The sequence below is a fragment of the Gymnoscopelus microlampas genome (genome assembly GCF_963454915.1).
Source record: "Gymnoscopelus microlampas genome assembly, chromosome: 2".
Taxonomy (NCBI): domain Eukaryota; kingdom Metazoa; phylum Chordata; class Actinopteri; order Myctophiformes; family Myctophidae; genus Gymnoscopelus; species Gymnoscopelus microlampas.
Window position 1 is genome coordinate 5319205 of NC_139939.1, and position 16144 is coordinate 5335348.

General features: G+C 40.3%; 1 protein-coding gene across 3 annotated transcripts in view; it reads right to left on the reverse strand.

The window, feature by feature from the left end:
* Positions 1–15565, reverse strand: part of LOC311033931 (CSC1-like protein 2) — an 89128-nt gene extending 73563 nt beyond the window's left edge. For all 3 annotated transcript variants that reach the window (XR_014599563.1, XM_084041666.1, XM_084041665.1), the window contains exon 1: positions 15095–15565. The gene's annotated coding sequence lies outside the window, so the exon portion shown is untranslated. The remainder of the gene's footprint in view (positions 1–15094) is intronic.
* Positions 15566–16144: the final 579 nt, after the last annotated feature.

The window sequence follows — 16144 nt, forward strand, 5'->3', positions numbered from 1 at the left end:
TACCTTTTTTTGACTTTCACTGTTTATTCAACATACAACAGCCCAGGTAAAACAAATCATGTAAGCTAACAATATTAGGCTACACTTTAATGGAGTTCAGCTGTAGAAATATTTGTATTTTTTATTTTAATTATCAAATTTACTTGAGTAAAAGTACAAAAGTATTGGCATCAAAATATACTTAAAGTACCAAAAGTAAAAGTCCAAATGTTTGAAAATAGCAGATCTACAGACTCACATCGACAATGCAACGCGTTGTGAGCTTGTAGATCTGCTATTTTCAAATAGCCTATGTATAAAATAGGGCTTAAGTGGTTGATGTATGTTTTATAACATAATAATGTATATCTGCAAAGTAATTAGTAACTAAAGTTTTCAAATAAACTAAAAAAGTACAATATTTGCCTCTAAGATGTAGTGGAGTAGAAGTAAAAGTACTGAAAATTGGAAATACTCCAGTAAAGTAGAAAATACCTCAAATTGTACTTAAGTACAGTGCTTGAGTAAATGTACTTTACACCACTGCTATACAGTACCAAAAGTAAAAGTGCAAAATGTTTGAAAATACGGTGCGGTGTGCGACATGGCACGCAACCAAGTATCTAACTATAAATAAGGCGCGTTCTATGAAAGCTGCCGTGGCATGACAATGGAATGGATTATGGGGCGAGAGAGAAGGTTGAACAGCCTCATTCATATTCATTCGATGTACTGTATGGAGTTTAAACAAGGTAAAGGGACGTTGTAACTCTTATTCCTTGCCTATAAGGAGGGGAGGGGGGAGTTAAGACTGTCCTGAACTGCACTGCGCTGTTGGCTGAAGTCTGAAGACTTAAGTAAACCCTCTCTCTCGGTCGCTGCAACGCAGATTTATTCTCCACGTTATTCTAAACCAGTGGTTTTCAACCTTTTTTCATGCCAAGGACCACTGAATTGATATATATTTGGCCACGGACCCCCATCTGAAAAAGGTTTTGTGCCAGAGACCTCCAGAAGAGAAGTTTTGTGTTAAAAAACGCAAAATTCTACAAAATTCTTCAAACACTTTCAGCATTTGAAAATGTTCAAAAATAGCAGATCTACAAGCAGATTCGTGCCGCGCTGTGAGCTTGTATATCTGCTATTTTTGAATGGCCAACGTATACAATATGGATAAAGGGGTAAAAATGTATTAACCCCTTTTGCTGGGGACCCCCTGGGACCCCCTCAAGGACCACTGGTGGTCCCCGGACCACTGTTTGAGAACACACTATTGACGCTAATCCCACCATACACACATGTCTCAACCTGAGGTTCCACCAAGGCTCGTGAACATTTGAGTTACTTTTGGGGAAATGTAACTGTAATATTTATTTTCAAAACTAGTAATTTGTTATTACTTGTTACTGTAAATAATATTACAAGTAACGCGTTACTGGCTAATTTCTGAGCGTAGGCAGACACTGACAGACATGTGCATCGAAAAATAGTATTTAGAGAAGTGGTCGTACAACACACTTATGTAGGAGGTGAAGAATTACATGAAACATTACCTTTTTTAATTGAACAATTTACATGGCATCACTTTAATAAACGCTATACATAACTTATATAACTACTACTTCTGTACACAGAGACAAGTCCAGATACTAGAGAGCATTGATGACATGTTGTTGTCGTTCCATCTGTCTCCCTTTGATAAAGAACGTTGTGAGGTACAGCGCACGTGTGTGTGCGTGCGTGCGTGCGTGTGTATGTGTATTACATGGTTATGTACATTATATGGTGTAGGGCCATATGTCCCCACAAGTATAGTAGAATATGAGAAATAGACATTGCGAAGACCACTTTCCTGGCCCTGGTCCGAAAAATAGCAGATTTACAAGCTCACAACGCGCCGCAGCACGACACGTTCTGAGCTTGTAGATCTGCTATTTTTTGGCTTCAGGTTACGGATAAAAATGGCAAAAATGTTGTTCATAAAACTGCTGTCCTGGAAACATTGATGTCCTCATAAGTATAGTTATACAAGTGTGTGTGTGTGTGTGTGTGTGTGTGTGTGTGTGTGTGTGTGTGTGTGTGTGTGTGTGTGTGTGTGTGTGTGTGTGTGTGACAGAGGTCATATCAGTCTCAAACACACACAGCGTCCACGAGGACTTATCAGGTCAGACCACACACACACACACACACACAGACAGTTTTAAAGCTAGTGTATGTGAGGTTTTTTTGCATAGAACCAAAATAAGTTTTTTTGTTTTTAGTTCAAGCTGTGCATTGTGATAGTAATCACTGCTATGCATTGTTTGTTCAGTAACGAGGGGTTACATTTTCAGGTGGGTTACATATTTCATTCAATCAAGAGAGAGCCTATAGCTCAAGCCAAGATCATTTATTGGCCTGGGTTACAATTTTGTCTGCATGCGCATTGATTTGTTTGTTTCATCACTTCAAATGTCACTTGTTTATCCTGTGTGAGTTCTCTCTGCCGGTTGCATGAAATAGGCTCTATACACAGCAGCCATATTGGGAATGAATTGGGCCCCTTTCTTACTTCCACACCCACCATAAGGGGCCATTTTGGAACCAAAATGGAGTGTTTCTAGTGAGCCAAAATGCACGATATCAGCACCCTGACCAGAATGGAACAGAGCCTTCATTAGTATCATTGGTAACACCTGTGAAGGAAAGAAGAGGCCCAATTTCTTTCCAATATGGCTGCTGTGCATAGAGCCTATTGGTATCCCGAGCTGAAATGTGTATTTTAGACAAACACTCTAGCGATGATTATCATCATAATATAGAGCTATTTAACACTTAGTTTAACAAAACATATCTCTTAGAGCAGTGGTTCTCAAACTTTTTTATGTCAAGGACCCCCAAAATGATATGTATTTGGCCGCGGACCCCCATCTCAAAATGTGTTCCAGGGACCCCCAGAAGCAAAGATTTGAGTTACAAATGTTCGCTTTCAAATATATACAGTATATATTATTCACAGATCTGCTATTTTTGAATAGCCAAAGCATAAAATATGGATAAAGTGGTTAAAATGATTGTTACGCTTTATTAACTAATTTTGCTGGGGACCCCCTGATACCCGCCCCCCCACGCACCCCTGGGGGTCCCCGGACCCCACTTTGAGAACCAATGCCTTAGAGCACCTTTAACAAACAGGAAACACTCACTTTTAAATAGGTTTAAATGAAGTTGATCATGTTCAAGAACTCATAGTGTCACATTCTATCACACTACCTCATACTGTCAATGACATAGACACAGTAAATAAGGTTCTCAGGCTAATTACAGCTTTCAAACCATGGTCCCTAAAGTACATGCACTCAACCAATTATAATTTACTATTTGATCCTTTAACACAGTGGTTCTCAAACTATTTTCACGTCAAGGACCCCCAACATCACATGTATTTGTCCGTGGACCACCATCTGAACATATTTTGTGCCAGGGACCCCCATATCAGATCAAATGTTTTCAAAAATACTTTTCACTCATTATTTTCAAAAATGTTGCTTGTAGCTTGTATATCTGCCATTTTAAAATAGACGATGTATATAGGATTCAGTGGTGTAAAGTAACTAAGTACATTTACTCAAGTACTGTACTTAAGGACAATGTTGAGGTATTTTTACTTTACTGGAGTATTTCACATTTTCTGTACTTTTACTTCTACCCCACTACATCTCAGAGGCAAATATTGTACTTTTACTCCACGACAATTATTTGAAAACTTTAGTTACTAGTTACTTTTTCCACCACTGATAGGTTCAAGTGGTTAAACAGTTAGATGCTATATTAACTAACACCCCCCGGACCACACTTTGAGAAGCACAGATTTAGCAGACTCTTAGTTATCCACTGAGTGACTTACAGATGACACTACAAAACCTAGTAAACAAACGACAAGGACAAACGGTGCACCAAGGGTGCAAAGAAAAACAATGACGTGCAACAAAGTCACCAGGATACCAGGTTAACATCAAAGCTACTGTAACATCTGTCCAAACAACTAAATAACACCCTGAGCAGTCAGCAAAGCAGCTGGAAAACACAAACAATGTGAAATCACTCCCTACTCAGTACTCACCAGTGGTGGAAGAAGTACTCGCATGTTCTACTTGAGTAAAAGTATCAATACTGCAATGTAGATATGCTCTGTTTCTGTTACGAGTAAAAGTCCGGAATTCAAAATTTACTCGAGTAAAAGTACGAAAGTATTGGTATCAAAATGTGCTTAAAGTACCAAAAATAAAAGTACTCGTTATGCAGAATGTCCCGTTTCACAAGTTATCAAATGTCTAAAATGTATACAAATCCTTCGAAAATAGCAGATCTACAAGCTCATAGTGCGGCACCGATTGCCACGCTATGAGCTTGTAGATCTGCTATTTTTTGAAAAATCCCTGGCACAAAATAGTTTTGAGATGGGGGTCTGCAGCCAAATACATATCATTCAGACCATACATGGGCAACTTGTGGCCCGGGGGCCACATGCGGCCCCCACCTTCACTTAATGCAGCCCGCAGGTTAATATCGGAATACTGATATATTATTGATTTCAGCTGTTTTTTTTCGATTCCAATACAAATATAGCAAAAAATAGCAGATCTACAAGCTCAAAACGCGTCGCAGTAGATCGGCTATTTTTGCTACTTTTGTGTGACATCGAAGAAAGGTTAGAATACGTAGATAAGAGGTGTCTACCCGACAGTATATGCGATGTGGTCCTCTGGAGTGAGTGTGGAAATATAGTGGCCCTCTCCATCATCAAAGTTGCATCACCCCTGATTTTGGGGGTCCTTGACATGAAAAGGTTTGAGAACCACTGCTGTACATTACATAAATTACAATTACATGGCATCTGACTGGCATACTCGCCATTACCGCTACCAGTATTGTAGGGAGTAACTCTACTGCCAGGGGTCCCTGAGTGGATTCCAGGCCCGTTCCCTGGAGTATAGTGAGTGTGACTTCTTATTAGCTGCCTGATCATTATCAGCTGTGTGGGGTTAACTAACCAATAAATCCCATTCAAATCAATAATGATTAGTATTGGTCGTGCGGGTAATCAATAAATCCCGTCACGCTAGCTAACCGTTTTAACTGTCTCATCAGCACTCTGAAACGTGTCACCGATCAATCCCATTGGCTGGCTGGAACGACCCGTTGTGCAAGTTACAATTCCAGCGTCCATATTGGGTTTTATGACTCCCCAGAGGTGTATACAAGGCCACCTATGTTTTTTTTCTCTCTACAACATCTACAAGCTCACAACACGTCGCGACGCAACGCGTTGTGAGCTTGTAGATCGGCTATTTTCGATGTATGTTTGCCCCCAGAATAAGGACGCTAGGGTTCAACTGTTTAACCATAGTGCTAGAATCAGCAGGAGGGGTATAAATCAGTTTTTCAGGCCGCAAATAATCATATTTGAACTGGGGACCCCCCACGCTGACAAGCACTTGGAATTGAGTCGAGGCATAACCATTTCGATCAAACTCGGTTCCATTGCGAAAATATCAACAGATCTAAATGTTCACAATTGCGAGGCGTTGTGAGTATGTAGATCTGCTATTTTCACAATGTTTGCCTCTAATATTTGACAATTTGGCCAATGTTACATTTAAAAAGGTCTTAAAAGTCCTCTTTATAAGTCCACTTTATAAATGTGCAGATACCCTGTATACACTGATACTGTATGTTGGTTTGTTTACTGTTGAAAACAATGTTGCACATTAAGCTAAATCATCGTCAATTTGGGGACCAACCCACACTTTGAGAACCACTCATATACATGTAGTCCATATTCTTCTTAACATCAGACACCACACTATAATCCTCATTTACTTTAAGGAAGACATGGTTTTCCATCCTCAAACTGATGCTGTGATGGCAGCTCTGCTGCTGCTGCTGTATTCAAAGTGCCACCTATGTTTACATTGACATGTATCTGCTACTATTGTTTATTACACGTCTTGGTTGAATGCTTGATTCTGATTGGTCAATCACTGAATTCATCGGTCTGTTACTTTTGAACAATGACCCCTGAACTCAATAACAGGCTAATCAAAGGGCTCAGAGCAGCTGGCTCATTATCAATCTGCGTTGCTTGATGTTGTGCCGTATCCAACATGACAGCCATGTAAACAAACACAGTAACACCACCATGTCATTTACAGCTAAACATTGCTCTCAAGAATGTTTTTGAAAACATTTGAGGTGAGAAAAAAGACAATGCAGTAACGGAATATTGATTCTATTTTATCAACACTCCCGTTGTTTTCCGAGGTGACTACTTTTATTACCGTATAAGCAATGAAACCCTTTTTTTCCCCCCTTTTCGTCAATTTATTAATGTATTTATTAAGTAGCTCTGTGTGATAAGCGGGATAAGCAATGGGGTCTGCTACTTTTGCTGTTTTTGAAGTAGAATCCTGAAAAGGTAGCAGTTTTTGTACATATGAGGTTTCCCAGCCGACAGAGAGGAGATAAACCTCGTCTGAGAGCCCAGCCTCTCCGATGGAACAACAACAGTCAACAGACACTTTAAGCACTTGGACTGAATTAACCCGTTTAGACCGGGAACGCATCTGTGTCATTTTTAGATTTCTTCGGCTGTTCATAAATAGCAGATCTACAACATCACTATGAGCTTGTAGATCTGCTATTTTTGAAAAATCGTGATATATATATATATTCTTTTTATACATTTTTTAAATATTTTTAAAACAAACATTTTGTAACTCAAATCTTTGCTTCTGGGGATTCTACAAATGTCTTCTAAATCCTAACTTTTTCCTAAACTTAATCCTTTTTTGTTTTGTTTTTATCTTATGTTGCTTTAATATCAGTGGTGCTCAAACTTTTTCATGTCAAGGACCACCCAAAATTATATGTATTTGTCCGCGGACCCCCATCTCAAAATATTTTGTTCCAGGGACCCCAAGAAGCAAAGATGTGAGTTAAAAAATGTCCCTTAAAAATATATATATATATTCAAATATTTGCACAAAATGTTCAAGATTTTTCAAAAAATAGCAGATCTACAAGCTCATAGCGCGGCACTCGGTGCCGCGCTATGAGCTTGTAGATCTGCTATTTTTTTGCCAAAAGTATAAAATAATGGTTAAAGTGGCTACACAGATGCGTTTCCCGGTCTTAGCGTGTTAAATGGAATCCTCTCCACACTAACAGTACAGCTATCTGCAGCCCTAGCAGACTGTAACTTCAGTGGAAGAGGCATCGATCCATTTTGGAGCACAGCGCTGTTATGTAAAACCCCAGATACCAAATTAACTTGAATAGCAGGAACGGGGGGGGGAAACTGACGGCTGCTTAATCCCACTTCAAGAAGTTAGTGTAGGCTGTGTTGCACAATACTGCAGTCGGGATCTATCCGCGAGGTTTCCGGTGTCCCACGAGCAGTGGTGTAAAGTAACTAAGTACATTTACTCAAGTATTGTGCTTAAGTACGATTTTAAGTTGTTTCTACTTTACTGGAGTATTTCTAATTTTCAGTACTTTTACTTCTAGGCCTACCCCACTACACCTCGGAGGCAAATATTATATTTTTACTTCCACTACAATTATTTGAAAACTTTACTAGTTACTTTGTAGATTTTGATTATTATTACAAAACATACATTAACCACTTCAGTCCTATATTCATTTAGGCCAGTGGTTTTCAACCAGTGGTCCGGGGACCACCAGTGGTCCTTGAGGGAGTACCAGGGGGTCCCCAGCAAAATGAGTTAATAGTGTCACAATCATTTTTAACCACTTAGCTTTGGCTATTCAAAAATAGCAGATATACAAGCTCATAGCGCGGCACCGAGTGCCGCGCTATGAGCATGTAGATCTGCTATTTTTCAAAAACCTTGAAAACGTGTGCATATCTTTGAATATTTATATTTTTTAAAGTGAAAATTAACTGATATCTTTGCTTCTGGGGGTCCCTGGCACAAAATATTTTCAAATGGGGGTCCGCGGCCAAATGTATATCAATTTAGGGGTCCATGGCATGAATGCGACGCATTGTGAGCTTGTAGATCGGCTATTTTCAAAAGATTTTTACATATTGTATACATTTTAAAACTTGTGAAATGGAACATATGCTGCATTATGAGTACTTTTGTACTTTAAGTATATTTTGATACCGATACTTTTATACTTTCACTCAAGTAAATTTGGAATTCCAGACTTTTACTTGCAACGGAGCATTTCTACATTGTAGTATTGATACTTTTACTTAGGAAAAACAATCGAGTACTTTCTCCACCACCGCCCACGAGGCCTTGCATGAATTATGGGCATCACTTCCTGTTGTCAGTCGTTCAGTTAATTTGAGTGATCCGTCTCAATCAGTAATAATGTGGAAACACAAACTGACAGGAATAGGCTCTATTCACAGCAGCCATATTATGAAGACATTCACAGGTGTTGACAATGATACTAATGAAGGCTCTGTTCCATTCTGGTCAAACAGAGTCAGGGTGCTGATATTGTGCATGTTGGCTCACTGGAAACACTCCGTTACACCTGTGGGTCTACAGTTGGGGTCCAGGGACCCTCATGGGCTTCCAAATGGCTCCTTATGGGTGTGTAACTCTGAGAGTGTACAAATGGAACCAAATGGAACCGTAAGGGACCATTTGTACATTCTCAGAGTTATGGGGGTCGTGGAAACCACTGTGCTACACTAAATGGAACAGAGCCTTCATTAGTGTCATTGGTAACACCTGTGAAGGAAGTGATAATACGGCTGCTGTGCATAGGGCCTATCAGAAAGGCTCATATTAGTCTGACCTGCCTACTTACCCTATAAGATTGTCCTCCACACAGCTGATTCAGATTAATGATTAATGGCTCTTCAGACTTGCTCTTAATTTAGCAGTAGAGCCTAAAGCCTGTCCTGTGTTTCATTCTAACTGGCTGTTGTGACACCTGGTATCTCTGCATGGGGATTAAATGGTGCGTGTTAAGTGACTAGTTCAGCGCTTGATAATACGCATTGATCATTCATTTGAATCAGCTGTGTGGAGGGAGATCTCGTAGGGTAAATAGACACACTAATATGACCCTTTTTTATTTCAGGTAAGGGTCCATTTGGTTCCATTTGTACACTCTCAGAGTTATGGGGGTCCTTGAAATGACAAGGTTTGAGAACCACTGTGCTACACTAAATGGAACAGAGCCTTCAAATGATATTTCCAAACAAGTCCTCTGTGAGGACAGTACAGCATTAGAACCAACAAGCGTGCAGCGGAAAGTGTGACTTCTACAACGCGTGTGTGTGTGTGTGTGTGTGTGTGTGTGTGTGTGTGTGTGTGTGTGTGTGTGTGTGTGTGTGTGTGTGTGTGTGTGTGTTCCTCCCACATGTCACACACTGGTGGAGAAGAGCCACACAGATTCCAGTGGACTGACAATGGCCCTCAAAAGATGCCACTGCGGTCTAACCTATATAATGCTTAAAGGGAGACTTCGCCCATTTTCAACCTTAACTGGTCCTCAGTAATGCTCATTAAAGAAGGTACCATGAACAGTTCAGAATCAGATACCTGCCCTACCAATGACATCGTTGATGGGTATCCTAAGCTAAACTACAGCTTTTCTCTTGGGGAGACCCCTGTTACGGAACAAACACTATATAGCAATCATTACTATCAGAATATACAGTAGAACTTTTCTTTTTAAAAGTCACTTCCAGCACATTAATCATCACCACATCATTGCATTTACAAGTATGCACATTTAGAGAACGTACCACCATGACTATTTTGATCAGAGTTCCGTGGTTAACCTACAATACAGACACATGTCTACAACATTCTTTCAGGCAAAGGACCCCCTAGCTGAGAGAGAGAGAGAGAGAGGAAGCACGGACAGGACATACGTAGATTGTATAACATTGTGTTACATAACAGGGCCTCTGTCCCTTCATGTTCTGATGATTTATTTATTTTACAGAGCTTTCCGTGCATCTTGATGAGAGGCTTTCAAAGCTAGTTCACCGAATATAGCTGATTGTCTCGTCAATGTCTGTTGACAATTGACTGATTGATTAATTGGATGATTGATGGTCTGCTAAGAGGATTTTAAAGCCAAGAACGCCTATGGCTTGTTTCAATTGGGGTCCTTTGTACTAAATTCATCGATTAGAGACTATAGAGCACCGAAGTCTGACGTAATTTACACATCCTACTTGGTTCGCGGTTTTCCACCCCCGTTCTGAATTTCCATAGACGTATTTAATATCGCGTCAAATAAGAACTGTGTTCCAAAAATAAACAAATGACCCCGGCTGTTTGACTCTTATGTATATGAAGCATCAACTGACGGTGAGAAAACGATAATGTTACTTCCGCCGAATTAGTTACATTTTCGCCAGAAACAGACTGTATCAAATATAAGTGACTGACTATCATAAACGATACAGAACCTCCTCCCTGACAATATCGCCGAGACAGTTTTGTTTATTTTTGGACCACAATTCTTATATGAGACGATTCTAAGATGACCCAATGTTATTCTCCATTGAGAAATTACTTTACGAACCAGGGGATGAACGAGTGACGTCAGGACTTCTGTACTCTATAGCTTGGAATTATCCCACAAGTTATGGGTCGTCAACAAGGGATGCTGCAGTTTTGACGGCCTCATAGATTTTGTTTGACAGCACTACCATGCAAGGCTGTCACGATTATGAATGTTTACTTGCCGATTAATTGGCGCTCAAAGAATTGTGATTAACAAATGAATCGTGTTTCTGTCACTGAACATTGGAACATTATGAATAACAATTACATTTCTGTTTGTCTTTTAGGCTTCGTAAACAAAAAAAAGTGCACAGGGGGCAGATATGACAAATAATAACTTACATAATTTATAGTAGTTAAATAGTGGAAATAGCTGATCTACAAGCTCAAAACGTGTGCAGCGTTTTGAGCTTTTAAATCTGCTATTTCCACTATTTTTGAAAATGTTTGAAAAGATAAACATTTTTCAACGTGGAAACGATTATGACGAGTGTGTGTGTGCGTGTGCGTGTGCGTGTGCGTGTGTGTGTGTGTGTGTGTGTGTGTGTGTGTGTCACAAATTATCTTTGCTAAAAATATGTTTGGTGGCCCCCCTGCAGTATACCTAACTCTGAGGGCCTGCTATGGGGTCACAGACCCCCTATTGAAGACCCATGGTGTACTGTAGACTGAGGCTTATGGCATTCTGAACCAAATCAAAATCCTCAATGTTAATTTAACCATTTGTAACGTACAAAAAGGGCCCTTACGGGTATATATTTGGTTGTAAACCAAACTCTCAGAGTTAAATTAACATTGTTTTGCAGATTGGGGTGCTGAAGCGATATCTAAATGGCGGTTATGTGGCCTTCTGTAGTCATGCATTGCATTTTTGTCGTCTGTGAAATGAAAAAGGTACAGTTTACAGTGTCGGCATTTAGTAGACGCTCTCATCCAGAGCTAATTACAAGTGCGAGGTCAGAATAAGCAGAGTCAACAGGACTCTGGCCAATAAAACAACAAGGTAAATAGCAGCGGTGTAAAGTAACTAAGTACACTTAGTAGGATTGTTTTACTTTACTGGAGTATTTCTCATTTGCAATACTTTTACTTCTACTCCACTGCATCTCAGAGGCAAATATTGTACTTTTACTCCATTACGATTATTTGAAAACTTTTAGTTCGTTTTAGTTACTTTGCAGATGTACATTTTTATATTAAAAAACACACATTAACCACTTTAGCCCTTTATACATAGGCTATTTGAAAATAGCCGATATACAAGCTCACAACGGGTCGCATCGCGACGCGTTGGGAGTCTGAAGAGGTGAGTGCTAGGGGGTGAGGTGGAGTCTGAAGAGGCGAGTGCTAGGGGGTGAGGTGGAGTCTGAAGAGGTGAGTGCTAGGGGGTGAGGTGGAGTCTGAAGAGGTGGGTGCTAGGGGGGTGAGGTGGAGTCTGAAGAGGTGAGTACTAGGGGGTGAGGTGGAGTCTGAAGAGGTGAGTGCTAGGGGGTGAGGTAGAGTCTGAAGAGGTGCGTGCTAGGGGGTGAGGTGGAGTCTGAAGAGGTGAGTGCTAGGGGGTGAGGTGGAGTCTGAAGAGGTGAGTGCTAGGGGGTGAGGTGGAGTCTGAAGAGGTGAGTGCTAGGGGGTGAAGTGGATTCTGAAGAGGTGAGTCTTCAGTCTACGGTGAAAAACTGGCATACCGGTGCTTCTCCCACATGTTCATGTCAAGGACCCCCAAATTGCCAGACAGGGGCCCCTCTTTTGAATATATTTTGTGCCAGGGCTCCCATAAGAGAAGGTTTTGTGGTTAGATTTAGAACAGAATTCTACAACTGTACTCCCCCCTCCCTCTCTCTGTAAATATTTCTATAGATTTTAGTGTTGTTGTTGACATGTAACGTATTGTCTGTCTTGATGATGAATTGAGTACCAGGGACCACAATGGAAACATCGATCTCCAAGAGATCGATTTTTACCACTGAGAACCACTGAGTGTAAAGGCCAGTCCACACCAATGCAACTCCTTGCAACATGCAACTCCTTCCAACCATTATCCCCAATGGCAGTTGCAAGGAGTTGCATCGGTGTGGACTGGCCTTTAAACTGTTTTGTTGCAAGGAGTTGCGACTAGTTGCATTGGTGCGGTCTGGCCTTAAGTGTCCATCCATCCCACTTACGCCAGGGGCACCATCATCATCATCATCTATCATCATCATCACCATCACATTATGATCAGTGTTGTAAAGTAACTAAGTACATTTACTCAAAAACATCAATTTTGATGTATTTTTACTTTACTGGAGTAGTGCCAATTTTCGGTACTTTTACTCCATTACATCTCGAGGCAAATATTATACTTTTACTCCACTACAATTATTTGAAAACTTACTACAGTTACTTTGTAGATTTTCATTATTATTACAAAACATGCATTAACCACTTCAGCCCTACATACATTTCGGCTATTTTGTGAGCTTGTAGTTCTGCTATTTCCAAAAGATTTTGTTAATACATTTGAGTGTGAAATAGGACATTCTGCATAATGAGTACTTTCTACTTTTGGTACTTTAAGTAAATTTTGAGAGCAATACTTTTGTACTTTTACTCAAGTCAATATTGAATTCCGGACTTTTACTTCTAACAGAGTATTTCCCACATTGCAGTATTGATACTTTTACTTACGTAAAAGAAATGGAGTACTTTTTACACCACTGGTTATGATGGAGCTGGCCACCTCACCAATGACCTCGTTTCTAGCATCCTGTCTCTGATATCACAGTCACTCGGTCATAATAATCACCACTGTGCTCTTGGTTTGTCCCCATGCAATGAATGCAATAAAACTCTACATTTGCAGAAATATTACTGGATTATTATTCATATATATAGGTATTATATAATAATACCCCCCCTGCCAGCCACGGTCAAAATAAATTGCATTGTTTCAACCAATCGGCCATGCAGATTGTCCATAGACAACAAGACAATTATGAAATAATAGCATTTATAGGCTACAATATTCAAACACAATGCATTAAAATGTTGAATTAATTAAACAATAAGCTTTTAGGCTTCATAAAAAAGGTGCACATGGCAGATATGAGAAATAACTTACATCATTGCATAGCTTTATACTTAATAAATAAAGTAACATGAATATATTGAATATTATGAATATTTCCACTATTTAAAAAAAATGTGGCTACAATATTCTAACATAATGCATTAAAATGTTTAAATTAAAAGGCAGTATGATATTTAATATAGATGTGTGTGTCTTTATGTGCCAGTCAGTCAGTGGTAGGATCAGGGCGTTCTCTGTTGTCCCTGGATGAGGAGAACATACAGTGTTGCCAGGTCTGCTTATTATAAGCGTCTTTGGGCCTTGTTTTTTTCTGTAAAGTTGCATGTAAATATAGGTAGTTTACGGGTTGCAGTTTTGTTTGGGCTCGTTTCCAAAGTGTAGTTGCTTATTTGGGCTTGATTCCAATTCGTCTTAATTATTATTATTTAACCCGGTGGTTGTCAAATATTTGTATTTGTCCCATCTGAAAATGTTTTGTGGCAGGGAGCCCAGTGCCAGATTTGTGTTGTTATAATGTTTCAAAAATATTTAAAATATTGACCTTTTATTTCAAGATTTAAAAAAAAAAGCAGATCTACAAGCTCACAACGCGTCGTGAGCTTGTAGATCTGCTATTTTCAAAAGTGCTCATGATGTGGCGTATTTAGTCGTGCTTCTTTTGGGCTTGTTTTCCTTAGACCGGGTTGCTTATTTCTCACGCAAAATCTGGCAACACTGAGAACAGCCCGTGCCAGCCCAGTCTGTCACTGAATCAGACGCACACACACGCACACACACACACGGTGACATTTGTCACATTGGCCCAGATAAAGTCCTACACACAAAAAAAAAACCCGAACCCATCGGGTTCTTCTGGCGTCTGTCCTTAAACTTAAAACAAAGATAGATTGTCCTGAACAACAAGGAGAGAGTGCGTGTGTGTGCGCGCGCGCGCGTGTGTGTGTGTAGCCTGTTCTTATTTCTCTGACGCACTTGGAAGCGCCGCCACTAGAAATAAGACCTCTAGATAAATACACTCAATATAAGAAAATAAAACTATATTCTAAGGGTTGTTTAAAACGCACCAGAGCTCAGAGCTCTGGTGCGTTTTAAACAACCCTTAGAATATAGTTTTATTTTCTTATATTAGCTCTGAGCTCTGTTACATTATGAGAGCCCCATGTGGGGTGTGTGTGTGTGTGTGTGTGTGTGTGTGTGTGTGTGTGTGTGTGTGTGTGTGTGTGTGTGACCATTCAATAATCTAACAGATCATAACAGCACCGTTACAGTAGCGTAACTAAACATTACAGTAATCTAAGTAACGTTACAGTCAATTAATGCTTTGCCAACCACAATTTCTGCAGGGCTGCGTTTTTAAGTCTAGACTGCACCAGTACAGCTTTATTCTAACAACACAATAAACACACACACACGCACACGCACACACGCACATAGTGTTGTCTGGGACTCAAACCCGCAACCCCACCACGTTTTTTTGTTTTTGTTTTTTTGCACCAACCTGTCAATCCGAGCAGGATTTCCGTCCTTTCTGTCGCTGTCCAGCAATCCAATGCAATTGCAATCCAGTGCAATGCAATGCGAGGCAATCCAATGCAAGGCAAGGCAATGCCCCCCCCCAACCCAGAGCAAAGCCCCCACAGCAAAGAGAAATAAATCCTCTACAAATAATCCACTAGTTCAGCAGCCAGTCCACACTACATACAGGCTCCTGGATGCCAGGCCATCGGCCGCCGTGTGGAGAGCGAGGTTGGTGGGTTAGGTATAACGCAGGATCACGCACATATGCGGTGGATCTGTGGTTCAAGGTGATCCGGTGGCTGATCCGACATGATCGGTACCACACCGACCTCCAGATGGCTCAGCACCACGCCGTGTGTGTCTCGGTGACGGTATGTGTGTGTGTGGGTGAGAGCGTGTGTGTGCGTGTGCGTCGGAGGGAGACAGTAGGAGCTGTAATGCTGAAAATGGACGAAGAGAGAGACGCTCCGGGAATAGCAACACCCGGCGGCTGGTACAGTGAGGAGAGGTGGGGGCGTAGGGTAGGAGCTTTTGCCTTCACTCGTGTTGGTGAGGCTACCTCTATCTGTCTCAGGACTCAGGAGGTCAAGAATCAAAGAAGGTTTTTTTTTCCCTCAGAAATACTGTGCCACAGACACATTATAATAATAATAATTATTATTATAATTATTATAATAATAATAATTATTATTATTATTATTATTATTATTATTATAATGATGATGATAATAATAAAAACTAACAACATCAGGGTAACACGATAAGGGAGAGAGAGAGAGAGAGAGAGAGAGAGAGAGAGAGAGAGAGAGAGAGAGAGAGAGAGAGAGAGAGAGAGAGAGAGAGAGAGAGGTCCAAATAAGGCACATGTATTTGTGTGGAACATTCCTGTTAAAAATCAAATTTTGAACCTACTGAGGTGTCTCTAGTTTTAAGTAAAATTGCATAGAATAGTAAAATAGATCAATTAAAGTAGGCCTAATATCATTAATGTTGGATTGTCGACACTATGGCTGGGTAATAGGAACTATCA